The sequence below is a fragment of the Lepisosteus oculatus genome, chromosome 26 (genome assembly GCF_040954835.1).
Source record: "Lepisosteus oculatus isolate fLepOcu1 chromosome 26, fLepOcu1.hap2, whole genome shotgun sequence".
Lineage (NCBI taxonomy): Eukaryota > Metazoa > Chordata > Actinopteri > Semionotiformes > Lepisosteidae > Lepisosteus > Lepisosteus oculatus.
Window position 1 is genome coordinate 1,568,077 of NC_090721.1, and position 16,890 is coordinate 1,584,966.

Consider the following 16,890-nt stretch of genomic DNA (forward strand, 5'->3'; position numbering starts at 1 on the left):
GGAATCCTTAGTGGCACGGCCCTGGAGCACCCTTGAGACAACTGGGCCTTGGAGATCAATCTGTTTGCGGACTGGCTGCACGACCTGGAAGCCATAGCCTTCTTAGTGTTGGCAAATCCTTCTGCTCGGATAATGATTCCAGAAACATTAATTAGTTGTCAGTTTCTGTCAGGGCTACACATACAGCAGTGATTCCCAAACCTGACTTTGCTGACCCACACACCTGTTGGATTATGCTAATGCCAAGCCCTCAGTTACACAATCAAACCCATCATAATAAGATTAATGTGAACAATTTGTTCCCAGCCCTTAAACATGTCGGTGTTTTAACTATGATATTTTCAAGTTCAAGTTCAAGTTTATTGTCGTTACATTCATATACAGGATGTTATTAAGCTACTGTAGCTCTCAGATGGTAAGCAGTACAAAAAACAACAACAACAATACAATTGTATAAGAAAAGAAAGACAGAAACAACAGGCAATGTGCAAAACAACAACAGGTAACAGGAAATGTGCAAAACAACGTCAGATGTGCAAAATCATACATCAACAGAATGAAATAAAGGATAGAAAATGATGGGGAGTGAGCTTCTTGACATGCGAGGTAGAGGTAGATTTCAATGTGTGTTTGAGTTTTGGTAAGAGAGAAATACATTTTGTAAGTGAGAGAAATTTTGTAAGTGAAATAAAATTTCAAACAAAATGCAAATATTCCAATGAACTTCTTAGATCAAGCAAGACTTTAGTCATCTAGTTAAGGTGGGCTGGAGTGAAAACCAGCAGCTGTGTGGGTCACCCAGGACCAGGACTGGGAACCACTGACATACACAAATTGGGGCTTCATGTACCCACTGTCCACTCAACTGTACACTGCTCGCTCTATCTGTAATTAATTTTGTTCTCTCCAACACTGGTTCTCAACTCTGGTCCTGGGGGACAGCAGTGTCTTCTGGTCTTTGCACAAGCCACATTCTTAATTGCAGGCAAATTTATTCAATTTAATATTGTATGTGTGTTTAGAATTTTTCTTTCAGGTCTGAAAAAGCTTTGTGGGGGTTGTAATTGGTATCAGCCCTTGTGTTTCAGAACTCCTCTCATTTGGTTTAGTCAGAAATACAGGAGCAAATTCTTAATTAGCAAGTTGAGAAAAGAATGTATAAAGTTCGGTATGCTAAAGTTGTTTGGAATTAATATATTTGAACTAGAGCTCTTTTGAAACCAAGGACTGAATGCAGAAAAAAAGTATATACGAGCAAGCAGATCAATTACATGTATCATTTAGCACCAATGATTAAAGGCCCATTTAGAACAACAACCAGGAGACACAGAGGTCCCTGAGGACCGGGGTTGAGATTTACTGCTCTACAGCCTGTGCTGAATTTAACAAATGGATATGCATAACTTCAGTGTCTTTAGTTTTTGGAGAACCTGAATTGCATAGCAACTAATATAATCACGACTAAAAAAAGAAAACTCAACACAGAACACGAATAATGTATTCGAATAATAAGTATATGAATAAGAAACCGATAGGAAATCAACTGATGTTCTATCCATTGTGAGAAAGCCTCTTATTTCTGTTAAGGATTTTATCATCCTTTCCTAGAAGCATAGGATGCGAAATAGGCCTGCAACCTGCTCTCTGTTTCAGATGCACTCCTACTTTGGGTTTCTGTGTTTGTTCTGAAGAAGTCTGCCGGACTGATTTTGCCCATGCCTTTCAGGATTTGAATACTTGTATCAAGCCCTCTCATAATCATCTCTGTTCAAGATTAAAAAGGTTTAGTTTCCATGTTCCTCATGATCCTCATATTTTGTGCTCATAATTGTTTTCAAAACTTAACATTTAAAAGTAAGTCAGACTTTCTGGTCCATAATTCAATATTTCATTTTTCTCACCTTTCTTGTGATGGGGAAACACATTAGCAATTCTCCAGTGCCTGGGTACTACCTCTGTTTTGAACATCTGTTAGAAGATTTGCATCATTGCTTTCTGAATAATCTCTGGTTTCCTTGAGTACAACTGGTAAGACACCACTGGGCCCTGGGGATTCATTAATTTTGAGAGCTTCTACTACCCAAAACTGTTCCGCTTCTATGCTAATATTTTTTAATAAATAACTTTGTTCTGCTGGTGCCTGTGGCATGTGTTTGACTCCTTCCTAGGTGAATACCTAAGTGAAAAACTTGTTTAGTACCTCAGCCATTCCATTTTCACGGTCTAATGAAACTAATGAAGTTTCACATTTGTGTCCTGGATACATTTTACTTGATCCTTGTGGGTTCTTTTGCTGTTGTAATGCTTAAACAAATTTCAGTTAAATTGATTTTATTCTCTGACGTCATACCTGTTTCCCAGGCAGAAAGCAGGTTTACAAAACTGAACAGTTTGCTACAAAAGATTGAGTGAATAAAATGAGCTAATTAATCAGACAAACACAAGCTGTTAGTAAATTAGTCAGCAAAGTTCAGCACCTTCGGAAAGGTGTTATCTGATACACAGTGAGAATCTAGGCAACAGCAAACAGAATGTCTTCATGGCAGTAAGAAGAAAATAAATGGTTCAGCACATACAAATGATACTGCTGTGGGTTCAAAAAGCCCCAATACTGAATTATTTATCTAACAACTTTATCTATAATTAATACTCAGAACACCAGTCATAAAAGTCTCATTATACAAACATTGTTCGATCATGAAATTCATCTCCTGCATAGTTTTTTTTTGTTTTAGTATCTAAGAACAGCAAGGAATAATAATAAAAACATACATTAGATACATTAGTATTGACCTCATTACTGTAGCTGGGGATCTCAGAAACTTATTTTGCGGCAGCAATTTCCTTCTGTAACACTGACCAATACTATGTATGAAGATTCATACATGTTTTAGTGTCTGAAAATGTCATTAACAGTAGTGAATATAAAATGTAACAATCCTGGTCCTGTACCCCATCTCACTTCAAGGGTGAGTCTTGAGGAGCAAGATGTTACTCCCAATTAATCAATTTCAGATCAATAGACATTATTGGGACAGACCACCTCTTTCGACATTAAATGAGTCCTGATGAGCCAGAATGGCTCTTTCTTCCTTCTAACCTTTGTGACGAAATGAGTATCTGAAAATTGATTCAGTCAGACACAAAGTTTCCTATAGCCAGCATGCAGTATCGATAAACTTCTTGTTCTCATCTAGTTGAAGGCTTGATCGATGCCCATTTCAAAACACTGGGCATTGGACCTCTTGTGATGCCTATCAGGAAAGGATCTCCTCATTAACTTCTTCTGTTTCCTCCCTTATCATGATGATTAATAATAAAGGTGTAATCTTTAACCACACAAGAGGACTCTTGCCCATCCTGGACAAAGCTATAGCTGTATTGATTCACTTTCTAAGGAGATGAAAACTGCACTTGAAAAATATGTTTGTAAGAACTGAACAGCAACCCACTCCCTTTGATCAAAACCTTTGAACTGAATGTCAAAACGCCTTTTATAAGCTCCAAGGATGCCAAAAACATTACTCTAAAAGGTGCACCGACAATTTTATTAAAAAATCATATTAAGAAGTGGTACCCTGTTGCGTTATGTAATTGACAGACCTTTAATAATAGCGGGCTACCAAATTCGCTTTTCAAAACCATAAATAGCTAATCCAATTGCTTGATTTGTTCTTGAAGTTAACAGTGCCATATGTCATCATTATTTCTAATTTCTGGCAGTACATTTTGTAGCTACTTGATATTATAATAAAAATAAAGAGTATGAATTCTTAAAGGCAATTCTATTATATAAAATTCATACAATTATTGCAATTTAACTCAATCAGATCTACCATATAAATTAATCTGGAACAATTTAAAAAGTACAGTATGTATCCTTGGCAAAGTCTTTCAAAATAAAGTATAATCTCTTTCTCACTTGGCTTGACTTGCTGATAAGACTCTGGTTATGACAGATGTATTGCTCAGGAGACAACGAGTTTGTAACGAACAGTTCTTTCCGGACCCTATGCGGACGACACAATCCGACGAAGTGGGGGAACACTGGGGAAACGTCATGCAGGAAAACGGGACTGAAGACAGGGGGGCGTGTCCAAGGTGCGCTGGTGCACGGGGGAGGCGTGGCCGAGGCGAACAATCCCAAAGAGTAATCCTTAGAGTATCCAAAAACACATGAGTAAGTCCAAAACCAGGAGATCCATCAGAACAAAGAATTAAAAACCACGAAGACCGGGTCGGAACCGGCGGACAGGGACAAGGAACAGGGGTTAAAACCTTAACGGGACCAGGCGCTTCCTGGTCCCGGACTCGCACGATATGGAAATCAGAGCAGAGCCCGGAAGAGCGTCAGCGCCTGGCTTTTAATGTGGGCAGGGAATAGGGAGCAGGTGCATGGAATAAAGTCTTGAGTGATAGGGCTGGAGCACCCTTAAGGAGGGGGAACTAATATCGTGACAGAGTTATCTGGACATGCTCTTTCAACACACCCACTTATGGAGCCATTTGTCATTTGAAGTTCTTTGAGCTCCACAGTACCTGACAGGAGAGTTAGTGCTGATTGGAGAGCTGACACATCTTTCACTGATGTCACTACAGGCCTGCAGGTGGGAGATGCCTGACTGACTAATCCCAACCTTGCCCTAGTGGTGCCTGGACAACTCTGCACAGCACAGTTAAAAAATTAAGTAAGAGCTAGATACTGACATGACCCAACCTCCAACTTGGATGACAGATCTTATCCTGAGCTTGGAAGGAGTGGCTTTTTCTGGTTGAGCATACAATTCTCTGTTCAATATTTGTTTTTAAATGCCAGCCTAATGCCAGCTGGTTAGGATAGGTTCACATCTGTACAATGTCATACAACGTCAAAAAAATCACCTTTCAGAAATGTAGTGGTAGGAGGGGCTACTGAGGAGCTCTCATTCAAGTTCCATGAAATTAAAAGACCTGCTACCACTGTCACACTTTGCTAGACTTGCATAGTTCTGCATGCTTCAGAAGTGGTTCTGCTGTTAACCAAAGAGAGTAATAGGGGTTTATGAGAGCAGCTGGCAAGTGGATCATGTAAAATGCGCAAAGGAGGCATCACCAGCCTGGCCCACGGCCCCTCCCCCATCAGAAGGGGGCTCATCAGCTACACGGCGAGCGGGGAGCAGCAGTGGAGTGTGCCAGTCATGCAGGAGAGCAGCGATCCACACTGAGAGAGAGCCTGAGTCACAGTGACTCATTCACAGCTCCCTTCCCATTGCTCTGCTGGTCTCTTACAATCCTTCATTTCAGTTTCTTTAGATTGCAAACTTTGCACTCATAGAAAAGTGAGGGGTACACAGTACTGCTGTACACATCACTGGGCCATGTCGCCCAGTTAATCACTGCTTTCTTTAGTGTCAAGTAATTACTGTCAGACGTTCAGTCTTTTATATGATGCTAAACTGGTGCAGGTCACCATGTTTGGAATAAAAAATCATCAAAATCAAAATGACAAGAGATTACAAGTATATTCAAGTTAAAGAGGAAGGCTGTGGAAACCAAACCAGGCAAGCTTAGAATATGAACAATAAACTGCACCTCAGATGACTTTGAAATTCTACTGGACCACTTAAAAAACATGCACAGATGTCCTCATCTTTTATCCCTTGCCACTCTTGGAACAGCAAAAATGTGGACAGGTGTTCTATAAACCACTGGAACGACACTGTTGGGGGTTGTGGGTATTTGAAAATTAGCTGTTTATGACTCAGAGGACACTCTCACTAAGATAACAGATTGAACCCTAGCCCTTACTATGGCACCTTTAGCAATGAATTTAACCTTCTTGCTCATCAGGTGTGCTAGCTGACGGTTGTGTTCCAGTTGCAGCTGAGATACAAGAGCGTGTGAGGGGAGAGGCAGCCAGTAAGATTGTGTCTCACCGTAGTGAGATCTTGTTTCCTACACAAGGGGCAGAGACATCAGCTCTCAACTCTCAGCAAGGGGGAGGATCTGAATGGTGATTTAGATTAATCTAAGTCATGTGCAATAAAGCCACAGGCAACCACAGCTCTGGGTCACTCAGAAAGATGGCACAAAAGCAACTTAATCCACAGCTAGGAGCTGGTTACAGGTGTTCTATGAATATGGTACCAAGCTAAATTTGATAGGTTTTGCATTAGTGATATTGTCTGCATTTTCTGATTCTCCATATTAGTTTGTGTAACCAACGTAGAATTTACTGCATACGATCAGCCAACTTATTCTATGTGTAGTGACAGTGTATGCTTCCTGTGTTTTCCTATGCATCTATTTAAAATTCACTACTCTTACATAGTCCATACAACTTGTCTTTCTCCAAATCTGCCATTCAAAAACAAATCCCTCAAAGTGCAAAAGAGGCTTTGAACTGCAAGTTTCCATGCAAAAATACAGAACATACTGTATGTTTCAAACAGTTTTAGCAGCATGAAAAAGCTATTCGTTTTAGAAAAACTAAAAAACAACAACAATTGGAGTATTTAATGTACCGTATGTACTCAAATAAGAACAATTTGCAAATTCTTTGCAGAAATCCGGATGTTGCAAATGCTACAGGGAATCACAATTTCCAAATGTAAAGGGAATGTCATAAGCAGCATTTGAACCTCAAAATGTATTTTTTGTGTTGGTAGCAATGTAGAAGAAGGTGCTTTTATCCCTTCCTGTGATGATTTAATGACAGGCTCATACTCCAGCTTCGTCTGAGCCACAAAGAGGTGATAAAAGGAAAGGCTTTCCCACCACCATCTGTTCATGATGAACAGTGGTGCGAATCACACCCACTGGCCAGCTGCAGGTTCCAGAACCACACTGGCATTCTGCTAGAATGCAATACTATTACCAGATATTGGACCAGATGCAAAAACCGAAAGCCAAAATCAAGCTACACACGTAGTATTAATGATTGCGCCTGGGCCATCATAGCAATCTGAAAGCCTGATAGATTTTGAAAGAGAAACAAAAAGCCTGAAGACAGACATCTGCTCTTAGATGCATACACAGGAACACTAAGAACACTTGTTTGTGCTCTTTGCAATGTAATGCATAATTTTTGTTTCATTCTTTTTTTAAAACTGGAATCGTCTGGTGAAACTAATTGAATGTTATGTTAATCTGAGGCTAAAAAAGGACCAGATTTACATTCTGCAGTATTCTGGCCTTGTTCTGCGTGAGTCAAACAGGAGTGCAATTAGAACAAACTGATAGCACAGCTAATAAACATTAGTCTGTAAATTAGCAAGATATCATTGTTTTTCCAGTCAATCACCACACTCTTCCTCTCAAGGTTAAATACACTGTAGCTCCCAAGACAACCCAATATAGGTACCTAATTAATGACCCATGAATTGGGAGAGACTTGTTACTTTCTTAAGACTCTTGAGGCACAATTAACAGCAGCTTGATTGCTTAAATACCTGAGCCAAGGTCATTTAAATAATTCACAAAGCAAGTACGGAGGTGCTCTGGTTTCTGCATGAGTCACTCATAACTATAAAAGAAGGCTGAAAAAAATGCTGTAATTTTCAATAATCAAGATGCAATTACTGTTGTTTGGCTTGTGATGTAATTGTTACGGGTCATTCCACCTTCTGATTTTTAATTATCTGGATAGCTAGAAAACACCATGAAACGGCATTCTCCGCCTGATCAAAACGTATTTGTTTAAGCAGAATGCATCGTCATCACATAATATTAACATCATTGGAAACTTTTCAACTTTTCTGGAACAGAAACTTAGTTTCTAATACTTTAAAACAACCTCAGACAAACAAACAGAAAAACAAAACAGAAAATAAGTGTTGTTAGTCAGTGATACGGAAGAAATAAAACATTTAAGATAAGAATATCTAAAAAAAAGGTCCATAATTAAAACATTTCAAGGGGCTGGATAGACTTCCAGATGGATGTACACGACAGAGACAAGAAAGCTATGATTTTGACAGAAAATCCTAAATCTTCTTTCAATACTAGTTGACGTTTTCTGATTTGTCTTCAATTCTGTATACTGGAATCCCCTCCATGTTCATTCCCACTACAGAATGACTATCAGATCGTGTGGAGGAGTTCCTGCCAAAAGCTCTTCTAATGCAACAGATATAAATACTGTGTCCAAGCAACACGTACTGCACACCCACTATGAAAAAACTACATGATTTGCCATTCTGGCACACCAGATGGGGATACATTGCTATATTTTTAAAAATACTTTAACATTTTCTGCAAAACAGAAAGTGGGACTCATTTTGGAGACGCAAACTCAGAATCTATTTTTAGGGGGACATTTAACTTGTTGAAAGTTGTATTAATCCAAAACCAAAGTGTTGTATATAACACAGAATACAAAAATTCACAAATGTGCCGAGGGTACAACCTACAGTACTTCATAATTACAAGGTGACTTTCTTTAGTAAATTCTCTTGAAGTGACAAATGCTTAACATTTAAGAACTGAAAATATTAGATTAGCATAATGCAGGAACCACCTCAGAACAGGGTAAACATGATGATTTAGCATCATCTCTATCTCCTGGTGCCTTGCTACTTCAATTGTACAGCCCGACCTTATAAAGGTTAATTTATAAACTGCATTCATTAATTATTTAAAGTCGAACTTCTGTACATGCTTTCTGAGACAAACAAGGTAATGGATGCATCATTACAGTAATGTCTTTCATTAATCTATTTAATTTACTGAAGGCTATAACAGTTTAAGGCTTTAGATCATAGAGTTCACTTGGAAATCTCCAGTGTGCCTGAAGCAGAACAATGTCACACAATTTTCAAAAACAAAAATGCAAAAGCTTTCCTCACTCATTTCACTATATAATCAAGGTAAAGGTGTCTTCACTTTCAGCTTTCTCCAAGTTACAGGTGCAATCAGGTGCAACTGCATTCATAAGCTGTAAATACCAAGGACTAATTCCTAAATGACCTGTGCAACACTGTAGTCAGGGGCATTTTTACAGTGTTTGTGCTGGAGTTCTGTAACCTACAGAGAGGCCAAACCAGAGAGGTGTTGGTCTAACAGAGACACTGTGGATCAAATATGTCAGCAGCAGGCAAAACAAAGTCACCCAGCACTTCAGCCCTGCTCAGTTCCGCTGCCTGACACAAGCCCATCTGTGCTTCCTGTGTGCCATCACTACACATCCCTGAAAAATGAATCACAGCATTTCTTCTTTTTTTCCTCTGAGCAACGAAACCAGTTCTTGCCATGGTGAGTTTTTTGTTTTTTTGGGAGAGCGATCAGCTTGCGATTTCTAGCATAGCAGTGAGTAAGGGCTCTGAATAGAGCTCCACACCTCAAAGGCAACTGTCAGACCACCCAGGGCAACATCTGCAACCTGCTTCACTCCACTCTTCAGGTGAGAAGTAAACAAAAGCTCACTCTAAGGTCTCTTTAAACCACTCTGAGTTGGATAAATAACTATTATCCTTATTAACCCAAAGAGCAAAAGCTCTTTGGAAATAGAAAGGAAATAGAAAAAGGGGAGTCCACTGGAAGACAGAAACAAGGACTTTGTGGTAGAGTAGAGTTCCCAACTTGTTGTCTGAACTGTTCAGGACTCAGACATTAAGTAAGGTTTGATCTAGACAGCACTGTAGTGGGAAACCCCTGAGGGAAACCAGGTGCTCTTCCCTCAGGACAGGAATTTCCAGTCCAATGCCCCAGATGGTGACTGGACACCCTATGCTACAGGAAAACCAAGGTCCTGTTTACTTTGTCATTAAAAATCCCTTGACATTGTTTACACTACAAGGTGTTACTTCCGGTGTCCTGGCTAAATTCCACTCCAGGATCGCACAGTCTGAGTTCCCTAAAGTTTCCTGTTAATCAGGGAAACAATTTCTCATTTGTTCGCCTAATATGCAGTAGAGACTGACTGTTGGCACAGAGGGCTGTTGCTTTGTGTCATCCCTGTGGGAGCTGCATCACAGGGTTCGTTAAAGTGGGTCCTTTCCTACAGTATGTCTAAAGTGCTTTGAGATCCTTCAGGCAATATTTGCTTTATGAATTCAGGGAATTTCAATAATAGTCAAGTGATTGAGCTCTGTTTCAAGTGTGTTTGCTGTCTACTGTGTTCATGCCAGCCTAGTGCTCAATAAGCTGCACAAAGATTAGGTACTGGGTACTGTATATCAATAGGCAAGTGTAATAACCAAGGTACTGCAGAAAACTACCAACAACTTTTTTCTGAATTTCCTAATATTAATTTGAACTCTTTCTGTCAAGTGTGTAAGCCTGTCCATTATGAGCAATCTTCCTCTAAACCCATTTGGCAGTAGGTGTACAAGTGAAAATGTATCTCATTCTGGAGTTGTGACAGAAGACCACCTTGCCAGAAGTCTTTGACAGATGCAGGGAAAAGAGAAAAATACTTTCCAAACCACAATCCAGGGCTTTTGTTAATTACTATACCTGTTTCTTAATTTTACACTTCTCTTCCTTAAAGCTATGGGCCTCTCCATATATCTAATAAAGGGATATATGCAAAAATTTGGAGGTCGTCAACACTTTTTTAGATCCTGTAGGTCAGAAAAAAACTTTGAGAAAAAACACAAACTCAACCTGGTGTCAGTTTTTAGTTCCAGTTAGATGTCAGATGTGTCAGATGCCAAGATATGCTACAGTATATCAATGCCTGAAGCTCAGCACGTCCGTGCCAACAAAGGCCAACTCTCACAGAACTCCCACAAATTAGGCAACATGTCCCTCTCCTAAGAGTACAGCTCTCTTCCCCATGAAGACTGGCTTAATGACTTCACTAGGAATGATCTTGTCACTGTTAAATATTATGTTCGAATATGACTGACATAATAATTTAACAGAAATGTAGTTTAGGCTGAATTAAGGAATACCACTCTTGGCTTTGGCCATGTGTACTGAATCAAAGAGATGGGACAGCTTTGTGAACTCAACCATCGGTTTCAACCCACAGGAAACGGGGAATTGTCCACAGACTGAGGTCTCTGCTTATTTAGGAATGCATTATTTTGAATGGGGAAACAGGATTTGTTTAACAGAAAGTTTGTCCTGGGCAAGATTTTTAAAACACAGTTCCTCCACTTTGCTGTTTTAAATTAAATTAACTAGAATTCTGAATTTTCTATGTCTCTTGAGGACAAGGCTCTAGTACTCACAGAACTGTAAATATCTAACCATGAAATGTTGTGGGTGTCTGTAAATGTGTTTTTTTTGCTGTTTAAGTTTACTGCCTATTTATGACTTAATTATTAAACTGTTCCAGAAAATAAAGAAATCACACATGTGATCTGATGGGTTATTGCTGGTTCTTATCCTTAAGCGATCCTTGGTAAAAAGGTCTGGTGTCTCTCTATGTCATTATATCCTGTGGAGGAGACTCTTGCTCCAAGCAAGACGAGCCTGTATCTGCAGTGTTTGATCCATGACTGTGAACCAAACGACGAAAATATTAACATCCCTGAGGCACAGGCCAACACTTTGCTATGGAATTGTTTGCAAACCAATTTCAGGTGAAAAGAGTCTTCAGCTCGCACACCACACAGTGCGAAGTCTGAACAGGGCTTTCCAAATCGTTCATAAAAAGAAAAAATTCAGGTCTGGAGCAATCCAATTTCTATTTCTAAATAAAAAGTACCAAAGCCTACATGCACATAAAGCCACTCAGCACTGGGAAACCAGGAAACCAGGAAACTGAGGCGAGACTCCGCTGCTCCAATCAATAAAACAAGAGCCTGATAAATTGAGCTAGCTGATATTATGTCTGAGTTTTAAGCTGCGAATTGCTTTGGTATCTGTAAAGGCATTCAGAATGATGCCAAACAGTCCAGTTTACAGTATCACAATGAAGGTACAGAGTTAATGGGACAAGTGTTGCTCTTAAAAAAGCAAAAGATGATGCAAAATTTCAATTCCAGCTTCATGAAGTAAAGCTGTGCGAGGAATAATGTGTCAGACATCTCCAGAAAGAGGAACCAAATAAACGGCACCCTTATCGCAGAGTTCTCCTGTAGCCCCTCCAGCTCTCTGCAGCGCTGCTGTTGCCATGGCGATGGCAGCCAGCTTCCAGAGAGGAGCTTTACAGCAAAATGAGCTGCAAAACTAAAGGATTACTTTTATCAGCTACTCCGTCAAACACAGTTAGTTAATCTAATCACCCCCATCCACACCCCAGACATCAAAGGGAACTCAAAGTAAAGGGAAAACCGAAATACCCACATCTGCTTTTCAAGTACAATTCCAACCATAAACTGGATGGGTTAAATAGTTGAAAAATGCTGCCGCTGATAACAGTAAAGGAACTCTACTTTTTCTTTTTTCACTGTGACATGGACTGCCCATTGCAATAAAAACAGAAGGGGTTTCAAATGTGATATTACTTAAATGTGAAACACAATTACTTACTTGTTTAATTAATTAATTGCTTACACATAGCGCTTTTCTGGACACTCCACTCAAAGCGCGTTACAGGTAATGGGGATCCCCTCCACCTCCACCAGTGTGCAGCCCCACCTGGATGATGCGACGGCAGCCATAGTGCGCCAGAACGCTCACCACACATCAGCTTTAGGCATGATGGAAATCTTTCACATTTGTTAAATTATGTTAATTTCACTTCTATTTCCTAAAAGATTATACACAACAAGGGAATACAAATACATCAGTTCAGTGCACAGCAAAAAGGATACACATTTCACAACACAGTAAACTTGTTATTTTGAGGTGATATGCAAATGATTTTTGAATGGCATTAACATATTGTAGTAAAGGGGTGGTGCTGATAAAGTCATTTACAATAATGATGGCTGGTAACATCGCAATATATTGAAAGGCTGTTCTATCCCACTGTTCTGTATACTGAAACAAAGGGTGTGCAGCTGAACACTAACAGTAGGTGACTGGGGATATATCCCATCATGCCTCACTATCCACCACTCTTGTCCTGTGCTGTAATTTCCTCTGTGCTCCGCACCACTTCAAAATGCACTTTCCCTTGTGTAAAGAGAACTTTTTCAAAGTCACCCCTGAATGACGTCAACTTAAGAAAAGGTAGGAAGACGGTAAACCAGTTTTTTTTTCTGGGCGCTATTATGTGGGTTGAAAATATGCAACAGAAAAATGTGAAACAGCAAAAATAAGTTTGCAGTGAAAATCTGGAACCATGCCTTGTTAATGCTGTATACAGTAAAGGCAGAGTGAAGGGATTAAGAGGTTTAATGACAACTGCTTTGTGATGAATTAGGGTTGGGTGGAAAACAGAATATTTTCTGTATTTCAAATGTCTTGCGTGGGGTTCAGAAATGTAAAAGTGAGCACGAATGACATTTTAGATACGTAAACATTTATAAAGCCTTCTGGAAACAGTCAACATAAACCCGATTTGCTTGTTATTTTAATTGTTTGCCTTTTTTCAGATCTTTCCACAAAACATCTGAGTGAGGAATGATAAGGAAGTCTTGTTACCGTAGTATTTCAAGGCCAAAACTGTAACACGTGGACCACTGTGTGTAACCATTTACAGTAGCAACAACATGTCAAAATGGGAAATCGGGAGATTTCAAGTCAGAGACAAAGTGTACAACAGCCTGTGTCACAGCTTTCCAATGCAAGCTTTTGCTAATTGTGTAAAGGAGAGCTAGGGTTTAATTCTAAATAACAGCACAGCGCACACAAAATAGTGATATTAAACTGATCTAGAATGTAACTATTAAAAGACCATAGTATAGACTGAGGACTTAAGTATTCATCCCAACAACTCAACCACTCCTGTTACTGTACACTACATCTGCTCAGCTAACACACCAAGGACTGTGGGTGCGTCCACAGATTTTAGTTGTTCAAGTTCTCTTTGTTGTTAAGAAAGCCTGGCTTGATTATTCCACTTCTGCAATCTATGAGTGACTTAGGTCTGAACATCAAAGAGTGCCTTGCTGATCTCAGCACTTGCATACTGTAAATCATGCATCTTTTCACCCAATAAATAGCCTCTTAATGATCTTCTTACAGTAAGTGAAGACCCATGGCATCTTTACCAGGACTGACTTGCACCTATTGATTGATGTGTACAGTGGTATGGACAGCTAAATCAATGTTTACTAAGGCATTAGCCTCAAAAGACTGATCACAAAACTCAAGCGCACAAGGGTCACCACACAATACGACTGTGCTAGGCCAAGCCAAGTTCACACATATTCTGCTGCTATACCAAAATAGCAGTGAAACAGTAGGTGCTGTACAGTACAGTGCATAACCCTTAATGCAGGCACTCTCCAGGTACTGTAACACTCGACCTATGCATAATCAAATTGATATAAAAACACTGCAAAATAATTCAGATTTCAGTGAATTTTTACAAATGGATACTTCATACCTGTTCACTGATCCCTGAGACCTTGATGCCACACAACATCCTAGCTCATTCCGCATATGATCAATGGGGCTGGAGGCTAGTGAGTCGTTCACTGTGTAAGTTGTGAAAGATGTGAACGGAACACAGTCACTGTTACAGGAGCAGCATGAGGGCATGTGTTGTCACATCAGGATGAGCCCAAGGGAAGGGCAGCAAGTGAGGTCTCAGCACTTGATCAACGCACAGGTACTGTCGGACAATAACATTCAGTCATGAGTGATGCAAAAATAACTATTCAATATCTTAAAATTGTCATTTATTTTTCTAAAAATACACCAGCATAAACTGATTAAAAGGTTTCTTTTGAGTTCTTTGCATATAATTCCAAATACTTCACCTAAATTCTAATAGATACCCAAGATACTTATGCTCCGTTTAAAATGCTCAGAAGTTCCTTGTTCAGTTTGGCTGAACTGAAGAACTTGTTAGGGCTCTTTCACCACTGTCACACACACAAAATATCTGCAAATGGTTTTCGGGACTGCTAATCCATACCAGAAATGTAGCTGCTAATTTAAGAACACTTTTATAACTTCTATTGATTGTTTCGGGTATTTTCACTCAGGACACAACAAAGCCCGCAAACATCTCCTGAAAACCCTTAGGAGCTTTTTACTTACTGGCAGGAATGTCTGCCATCTGACCACACGGCTGTGTCACTCAAGTTTGTCTAGTGTAGCTGCTTACAATTACACCATTTATACTCCATAGCCGTTTGGTTAATACTGTCCTCAAATAGGTGAGGTACTAGCTGGGATTAATATACTGCATATATTTTTAGCCTTTACAATAGACACACAAACAGGTTTCATGCATTTCTAATAAAACGGCGCTGCTAAAAATCTATATGCTACATTTCCTTGTAATTCAGTTGGAGTGCCTGAGGAAGGTGAGAGGTTTCTCATTTCGTATTATGTCTTCTAAGGGAAACATTGAATGTAAGTCTTTTGAGGTTTTTCACTGAATCTAAAGGCCCTAGAGACCGTTGAATTACCCCGCCCAACTGCAAAGAGAATATCTCATTCACTCGAAAGTGGAACATTTCACACTGAGCATATTGAGCACCAACAGGAGAAAGGTCACCTACTGAAAAGTAATGACTTTTGTCTCCTTTGAGGTTTTCTATGAAATCAATACATATTCATAGCTGTCTTTTATGTATTTTTTTCATACTCAGACCACTACAATAACATGTGCAACTTTGGAACGTGCAGGTCCGCAGGCTGAAACTGTAAAAGCTACTGTTTCTTGTTCAATTTCACACGGTACTCAGAAGCAAGACAGCTAAATCCGGCCTGTAATGCATGATGAATCTCAGCAAGTTAGAAAAGTTCCATGAATCTGAATGCTACCTTTCTGAAAGCTAAGTGAAGGCATTCTAATCCCCAACCTGCAGCTGAACATCATGCTGCTGATCACCCACTGAAACTTAATTCTTATCTTTATGCCTCAGTGCCCTCGAATTCCAAAGTTACATTTGCTTTTCTTGCAAAAAAACAGGCTACTTTTTAAATCAATTTCTGGACCAATAAAAGCATACACAGTAGCTGTTAACTATTCAACACCTTCTTAGAAAAATGTTTGAAGAGGCTCTGTTCTGTTCTTGATAAGGAATATCCTTTTTAAGGGCTCAGTAGCTCAGTGGTTAGAATCGGCTAGACTTTGCGCCCTGGTGTGTCTGTTTGTGTCTGTATGCCCTGTGGTGGCCTGTCCAGGGTGTATTCTGCCTTGTGCCCACTGATTTCTGGGATAGGTTCTGGCTCAATGGTCACAATGACCCTGAAATGGAAGAAACGGTTAGGAAAAGGATGGATATCCTGTTCAATACAAATGTTTATTAGAGGCCTTCCATAAGGATACTGACAGCTGCACTGTCATAGTCAGTGTTAGTGTCAATGTACGGGAGCAGTGAATAGCTCATGATCCATCCATTATAAGAAAGCTGCTTATTTGCAGTGAAGGTCTTGGCAACATAGAGCCCCTCCTGGAAACACTAGGCAGAATGTGGTCCATCAAAGGTCACATATATACTGGATGCGCACATGGATATGGACAATTCAGACAAACCAATTACCTTAACCAGCCTGTCTTTGCAAGGTCGGAGGAGTTCTGCATTATCAAAAGTGCTGTCAATATTTTCAAATTGGCCCAAGTTTCCTGAAAGTTACGTGTGATCCTGGAGTAGAGCTTTACTGCCCTCGTGGAATTATCAAAGCTGGTCACAGCACTTAGAACTGAGTGTCTGAGCTGAGAAAAAGCTACAGAAAAATAGTCTTCTAGATGTTTTTAGTTCAGATAGCCACACAATAACAATCCCTGATTTTAAGTGGAACTTACAGTGTGATTTAATTTGTGAAAAATGCATAACAGGGCTAACAATTTGCTCATTAGAAATGCAAATTAAAATAAGGGTAAGAGGGCGCATGTAAAAAAAAACAATTGCTTGACTCACACATTCCGTACTCCTGTGCAATTTTACTCGG

At 39.7% G+C, this 16,890-nt stretch overlaps 1 protein-coding gene across 3 annotated transcripts in view; it reads right to left on the minus strand.

The window, feature by feature from the left end:
* Positions 1-16,890, minus strand: part of doc2b (double C2-like domains, beta) — a 218,429-nt gene that overhangs the window by 108,028 nt on the left and 93,511 nt on the right. The gene's annotated exons all lie outside the window — the stretch shown is intronic.